Raw genomic sequence first — 8,098 nt, 5'->3', positions numbered from 1 at the left:
ACAAGGGGACTTACACAGACAGGAAGGAGGTGGAAGACAGGCATGTCTACCAACTGGCTGGGGTGGAAGCAGGAACCTTTCAGCTCAGACGGTTTCATCCTGCACAACAGGAGCTTTTTCACTTTATTTTTAATGTCTGAGAAGCAACATGAGAATTCTGCCTGGGAGGCAGGCAGGAGAGGCAGCTTACAAGAAGCTTCTGGATGTCTTGTGAGATGCTGGATTGTAGAATAAATATGTCTAATCAAATCCCCCTGGTTACCCAGCTTGGAGGATTTGGAAGTACCATTAGACTGTTTCTGGAAGGAATTGCTTCACTGAAACTGGAAAAAGACCTGCTCAGGACACCACAATCGCAGCAGAGGACTTTGGAATAAAGATACTGTTCATCACTGAGGTCTGAGTCTTTGCAGCCAAGACGCCGGCACATCCTTCTGGGGCTATAGAGAGGCAAGCCCAGGTCACCTCTTCCTTGGATCCTCTCGATGTCTTGTTCCTCTCGAGGAGTTCCCGTCTCTTCTCCAGAATGTCCAGAATCCCAGGGGACTTCCAGAGTAGAGGGTGCTCCAGAGCCCAGGTTGCCCATTAGAGGAGTCCTGCACTGGGCAGAAACGGCCAGCCCCTCGTACTGCCATACTTCTCAGTCTTGGCCAAGGAGCAACCCACAAAAAGTGTTACCTTGGTTCCAATCTAAGTACCTGGGAGGAGCTGCCAGATGGAGGCTGTCAGTGATTCCTGTTCTTGCCACGGCAGTTTGCTGCTTCTGAAGGGGAACCTGAGCGCTGTGTCTCTGGGTCTTCCACAAGCCCCCAGATCAAGCAGTAAATGTGAGAGAAGAGGCCAGGGAGGAAGAATTGCTGACCCTGGAGTAGGACCTCGGCCTGCCTCTAAACTGGGCCACACGGTTTCGATTTGGGACAAAAGCCTTTCGGTACAAAGTGTGATTTTGCCTACAGTATTCTTTCTCTTGAGAACGCATGGTGACATTTAGCAGATGAATGAGAAGCCAGAGGCCCTGGCTTCTGGCCGGACTCAGCGTGGCTACTCCGTTTGAGGCGAATCGAATTCATTTTTCCCCCCATCGGCAAACTGTTAGTTATAGTTTGGCTTCCCATGTGGCTTTCTCTCCAGTAAAGATGGTGCTGGCCATTGGGCTTGAATGAACAATTGTATTTCTCATTGTAAATGAATGCTTTGAAATGACACCTTCCATGCGAGCCTTTACTTCGGTAAGTCCACCTCAGAAATGGGTCCGATGTCAGAGTCTGGACGGTATTTGAGCCCAATAAACTGAGAGCTGTATTGTGAACAGAAAAAGCAAATGCCACCCTAGAAGGCTTTTGGGAACTTAAGAAGGCCCCCTTCCTTAGAAATTCCCCTAACCCGTCAAGCTCTCCTTTGGACCTTCTGTATCACAAATGTTTGAGAAGGTTCTCTGGGTGGATGACAATCAACAGATCCTGTAAAGTGTAAAAGGCCCCATCGTTCCTCAACATCTGTGTTACCGTGAGGTCAGTGCAGATCAGTGCAGGGAGTCCAGGGTACAGGTGGGTACACTGGGGGTAGAGAAAAAGAAAACTCCGGAAGGAGCACAGGTTCGCATGAACATTATTTCTGCGCTGAGGTCCAAGACAGTTGTCATGTGTGGAAAGCCCCATCAGAAACATTGTGACCACGAATTTTTTGCACACGAGCAATAACCAGAAGAGCTGTTGATGATGAAGATTAACCAAAACGGCATCGTCAAGTACAGAAAAGCTATGATTCACCAGATCTTTGGGACAAGAGACCAAGTTGCAAATAGATGTGTTTCATCTTGGAAAAGGGGAGATTTACAGAATTTGATAGCATTTCTAACATTTATTTTTTTTCATTTCAACATTTTATTTATTTATTTATTTATTTATTTATTTATTTATTTGAGAGACAGATCGTGAGTAGAGGATAGGCAGAGAGAGAGGGAGACACAGAATCCTAAGCAGCCTTCAGGCTCTGGGCTCTCAGCACAGAGCCTGATGTGGGGCTCAAACCCATCCACATTGAGATCATGACCTGAGCCGAAGTCAGACGCTCAGCTGACGGCCACCCATGTGTCCTGATAGCATTTTTTTTTAATGAGGAGCGTTCCTTTGAAAATCCTAGTTCTAGCTTCTCTTCTAATCTAGGGCTTGAGCAGCATCTGTCATCTTTAAACGGGGCCTAGGGCTTCATTCACGGGGGGCCACCCAGCCAGCTGCCCTTGTTTATATCCCCAGTCTGGCTGGTTCCTTCTGCATTTATAACTCTCTGTTTCACAGAGAACAGAGCAGCATGACTTCCCAGAGGACAGAAGTGGGTGTCTTCCTGTGTCTTCCCCGGGTCCTCACAGCCTAGGATAGATCACAGGTACTGACTTGTGGATGGCCAGCCTGGAGCCTCAGGTCAACAGGGTCCTTACACCCTTAGGGGGAGCAGAGCAGTGCTTGCAGTGCCATGACCCAAGCCAGGGGCCACACAAGGCCACAGGAGGTGGCACCTTCCTGAGGAGTAGAGTGACCCCACCAGCTTTGCAGAACGTTCCATCATCTTGCTAGGCATGAAGAGGCTGGCCACTGGTACGTGTGGCTCTGAGGCGGGGGAATGGATGAAGGTGCACGTGGGGTCGGCGTGTGGAGGCCCTTTCCCTGGGTGTCTCGGGTGAGCGGTGTGCGTGCCGAGGGGGAGGGGCTTTGTATCTGCTGGCATCAGAGCAAGTACGTACATCATGTCTGTGTGACTGTGACAGATGAGGAGCCTATGTCTTGAACAGAGGGCATGAATAAATGTGCTTAACGGTTATCATCACACAGCTCTTTTATCAGCATATTGTTTGTTTAATTGATAGCAGTTCTCCCTCCTCCAGGATAATTCATTCGGGTTTAACATTGAGAACAGCACTCAACCGTCCATCCTGACTTCACAGGGTGTTTGAGACTGATCTCCTGGTCCTGGTTTGCCTGTCTGGTTAGTTGGTGAGCTAGCTAGCTGAGTGGTCATACTTTTAAGTGTCCCGAGTGGGTTTCCTGTCTTTTCTGAGCCCCATCTTTGGCTTGGTGTGTGACGTCACCAAATCCCTGCTCTCTGTGTCAGCTCATTGGTGCAGAATGCTTTCTTCCCTTCTTTCTTTTTTTCAATTTTAATGAGTTTAAGTTACTTCAGAATGTGTGAGATTATTGTCTCCCTTGTGTTGGATATCTGAGGGGATGCAAGTAAACCGAACATTTATCAGTCCTCTCTTCTCTTAATGGAACAGGGGCTGACTGCTGCGAGGCTTGGTATTCTGCCCAAAGATGTCCCTGAACATCCACAGCTGGGCTTCTGTCAGCTCTGGAAACGACAAGGACAGGCCAGGGCGAAGGTGCTTCGGCATTTAGAGCTGGAGCCTCTCGGCGCGTGAACACAGCCTGTTTGAGGCACCCCGTTGGAAGCCCTACTGAATCCATGATGGCCGAGTCCTACCTTAATTGGCAACCATCTGCCTCCTACAGCAGTTCACGGGGGGCTCATGCCAGCATTTAGGCAGCTTCCTATTTTGCAAATGATTTGTGATTCATAATGAACAAAAGATTGCTCTTCAGGTGACCTGTCAGGGTAAGCCTGATTCGGGGATGGGATCCATAGGAACCTGTCCTCCGTGTTCTGAGGGGTCGTAGAGATCGGAGGGGCCACAGTGGTGCAGGGGTGGTGGTACAGCTCAGGCTTGCTGCTAGCTTCTATAATGCCTTTGAGTGGATTTGCAAGATGTGCCCCCTCTGGGTGGACACAACCCCGTGGCCACACAGCTTGGCAATGGGAGGGCTCCTTCTTGGAGGAAAATGTGTCTCTTTCCCCTGGCACCTTCAGCCCTGAACCAGGGAATGTGCTTTGGTCAGGAAAGCATAGACTGTACTTAAGGCCCCACTTGACCCCTGGTGCTTTAGGGGTGCTTTAGTGCAGAGCCCTGAAGCAGATGCCCCTCCTTCTCTAGTGGCAACTGGGCGAGCCTTTCCAGTGCTGGTTCTTTCCACCTTGAGAGTGTTAAAGACAAGACAGCATCCCCAAACTGGAGTCGCTTATGCTAAGTCCCACTCCACCAAACTAAGGCTTAACGTAATTCCAGTTTTGGCTCTCCCAGAAAGGGAACCTTAAACCGTTGACTAGCCTGATCATCATGAGTCAGGTCATCTGCATGATAAGCCCCTTACATCCCCTAAAGGAAAGGAACCTTGCAATAACCAACCCACCTTTGTTTTACTTCCTTCTTCCTGCTCCCTCCTGCCTATAGACCTGAGCTCTTTTTCGGACGCTCAACCGACTGAGCCACCCAGGTGCCCCATAAGTAGCATAGTAGTATTCAGTTTGGTGAATACCTCTGCAGTCCTTAAAAGACAGTCTCTTCAAATATGAAGAACATTTTTATTTAACTTAAACCAAAGCTATAAATCTATTACATTTCGCAAAAGGCCATTTTGTGATAAGGTACACACGCATAGTGACTTGGTTTCTTTCAAGTACCGTGTCCTCTCTGGCTTAAGAATCCTGTATTGCTTTGAAAGGTCTTTGGCCAGGTCAGTCCTCTTCCCAGGTGACAGTATTAATGGTGTTGTACGTGGGCAAAGTGTCAGTCACGGCATTTAGAAGATGATGCCCACCCCCATCCGTTTCCGGTCCAGGTGGGTTAATAAGAGACACAGCAGTGGCCGTGGCTTGGGAAATCCCATCTGTGTTTCTGGGTGTGGATCCAAGGGTAGTTTTAAGACATGGTGGTACTTTTTCTAACGCCAATGCTCAGTCCTGCTGAGTCTGGAGGCTTCGTGTCATGAGCAGGGAGCTTGGGCGGTGGAAAAGCTAATTGAGGTTCTGTCTTTAGAATGTTTACCAAAAGTCCTGGAAAAGAGTTACTGGGCGTGGATTGGTGATTCGGTTTCACAGGTGTGTTGGGGGCACCTTTGGGTCCAAACCACCCAGTCATCCATCCGGTGACACCACCTTGTTCCTCATTTCTTCCTGTTTGATACCCAGGCTGCATCCCATCAGCCATAAAGCTTCACGACGTCCGTGTTCCTGTGCTTGAACGTATCCAGTTAAGAGTTTCCTTATCAAGATTCTATCCACCTCTCGGCGTCAGTGAGTTCATTAATTTCTTGTGCGCATCATCCGGTACTTCCTGTCGGACCTCATTTTGCGTTTTGCATTCTTCAGTTTGGTCTTCCTTCGGATCCAAGACAGCATCCGCTTCGGTTAATTGTCCCTGCAGTGACATCAGTTTTCCTTGTAGGGTGTCCGCTTTTTCCATCCATTCGGCTGCTTCCAGCTTTAGCTTAGCTAGTGCTCCAGCGTGCCGCTTTTTTCTTGTTCCTGGGAGGTAGAAAGCCAGAATACGCTTTCATCTTTTTGCCTGGTGACCACGTGTAATTGCTCCGGCGGTGACGCTGTCTGCGGACTGGCTCGATGGCTCGCATTGTCCATTGCGTTGGAAGACACAACTAGCTTCTCCTCCAATACATGGTCATCTTTGTTAGTTTAGCCGCTCCGTGTTCTGCGGCCAAAGCACCGCGCTTACGAGAATCTTCGGATCCCAGAGCGTGGCGCTCCTGCTTTAGGTGTCGTTCTTTTTCACGTGGACGTTGGATCTCATTCTGGAGGGCACGGGTTTCCATTTCTTTGTTCCGGGGCCACATGACTTCATCTCTCTTCCCGCTGGCACATGGCTGTCTTGTCCTGAATTGATGTAACTGCATTTACAAGCTGATGTAATTCCCCGGTCTTGCCCTGTTCTTTGTCTTTCAGTAGCCCTTTCAAAGCAAGCACCTTCTCTTTCGTCGGAGCACGCTAGGATTCTTCCTCTCTCTGCACCATTAAAAGCTGCGTGTTTGTCTCTGGTAGCGCTTGATTTTGTGTCTCCCGGTCTCTAGACGTTTCCACTCTTGTTTCATTGTCCTGTTTTAGTTTACACACGTCCATTTCAAAATTTGATATTCTCTCCTTCATTTTTGTTACTGCCTGCCTCCAAAGTTCCTTTCACCCACTTCGCGGGTGAAACTCTCGTTCAGGGGAAGCAATTCATCACGTTTTCTGCTTTGGGAAACCAGGAGCTGTTTTTCCCGAAGTTAGTTTGGTAAAACATCTCGCTTCTCCTTGAGCTGCTTGATCTCCGAATCGGGGTGTTCGTGTTGTTTTCTTTCCAGTTCTGGAGGGGCAGCAGTCGAAGCAGACAGTCTCTGGTTGTCGTCCTGGAGGGTTCTCATTGTGGCATCTTTTTTCCTGCCTTGACTTTCTGAGCTCCTCTGCCTCCTAATGGAGCAATCGAGAAGCCTCACTCGATACGTCAGACTTCATTGCCTTGAGAGAGCCTGCTAACTCGGATGATTCGGGGGAGGGCTGGAACGAAAGGATGGCGAATTTCCCTGAAAGCAGATCCTTGCCATGGCAGAGCTCCGCGGTGCTAAGCTGCGTTTGTGTCAGTCCTGTCTCTGAATTTTTTTAGTTTGATTTCGTTTCCTTCGTGACTCTGGACCAGGCCAATACAGGTCATCTGTAGCCTAGGATTATTGTCGCTGTCAGTCAGAACCCTCGGCTGAAGTTGTTGAGGATGTTTCTGAAGCTGGGGTGACTCCCGCTTCGTATTTCGTACCGAAGTCATCAGGTGCTATTTCCATTCTTCCATGATCTTAACCTGCTGTTTTCATGTGTCCCGTTCCTGTAGAAGCTCCTTGACCCCAGCGATACTAACACCTGTAACCTCATCAGCAGTGCCGGATGTTTGCAAAATGGCCAATAAAGCCTGACATTTCTGCCTTCATGCATCCACTTCAATGTCTTTTTCTTGAATAACGTGTGATAAATTCTGAATCGTTTCTCTAAACACGTTCTGGTCGCTAGACTCGATTCTAGTGAATATTTTCATCTTACGGCTTCATGAGATATGCTTCTTTGGCAACCATTCTATCTGTCATTTTGTGGTACTCTCTGTTCAGATTGCTGTTTTCCCTAGTTCTCCTGTAAGGCAGCTAATACTTGTTCTCTTTCCAAAGCATACCTTGCAATTGCTGCTGAAGGTTTGCCACATTCTGGTTGTAGGAAGCCGCAGACGTCCTGCTGGGGCGGTCCTCTGTCTCCAAATGTTTTTGCCAGATAATCTGAGTTAGTGTACCAGTGTCATCTTTGGATGGGTGATCAGTCTGTTCAGTCAATGAGATGTTCTTTTCAGTGAGGAGTTTAATCTCCAGTTCTTTTTTTTTTTTTTTTTTTTTTTTTTTTTTTAAATCTCCAATTCTTGGCCTTTTGTTCCTTTTACTTAATCTTTCAGTTTCAGCTTTAGATAAATTATGCTTTTCACTTCCGTTTTTCTATAGGAAGATGCTGAATCGTTGTTACTTGAAACACATCAGAATGTTTTGTAGGAATGTGCTGGGTTTTCTAAGGATCTGGGTTTTCATTTGCTCTATTGTGTTCTGCAAAATCTCAATCTCCTCATCTTTCGCTGAAAGGAGCTGAGCGTGTTGAACGTTCACTTGCTCACGCTGGTGTGTTAGATCATCTACCTTCCGTTTCTGGTCTTGTAAAGCACGAAGCCATTGCAGCTTAGCTTGGCGTTGATCCTCAATGATCTTTTGTTGTTGTTTGATTTCGTCTACCAGAGAAACTCTTTCTACATTCAGCTGATACACCTCGGATTCTAGTTCCATGATACGGTCTTGCGTTTCCAGGTCGACCACAGGTACGGTTTGGCTGAGTTCTGTCAGAAACTCCAATTTGTCTTGCAGAGATTCATTTTCTTCTCTGGTGGATGCAAGACGAACGTCTTGCTCCTCCACGGTTTGCTGTAAAATTTCGTTTTCTCTTACGACTTGGACGTACTTCTCTAATAGCTCCTGGAGCTCTGGGCTTCTTTCAAGTTTTTCGATGCAGATGTCTTTCTCTTTAATAAGTGGTGTCAATCGCTTATGCTCCTCCAGAGCAGAGGAGAGCATTTCCTTAGTTTCTCTATGGTCGGCATCCATCTGCTCAACACTCTTTTTGAGTTGTAGTATTTCATCGTCTTTCTCTTGACTGCGTTGAATTAAACACTCCTGCTCTAAGTGGGAGGAGGACTTAGACA

Source organism: Felis catus, chromosome E3 (assembly GCF_018350175.1).
Source record: "Felis catus isolate Fca126 chromosome E3, F.catus_Fca126_mat1.0, whole genome shotgun sequence".
NCBI lineage: Eukaryota > Metazoa > Chordata > Mammalia > Carnivora > Felidae > Felis > Felis catus.
The sequence above is the reverse complement of the archived record's forward strand: the minus strand, read 5'-3'. Positions refer to the sequence as shown.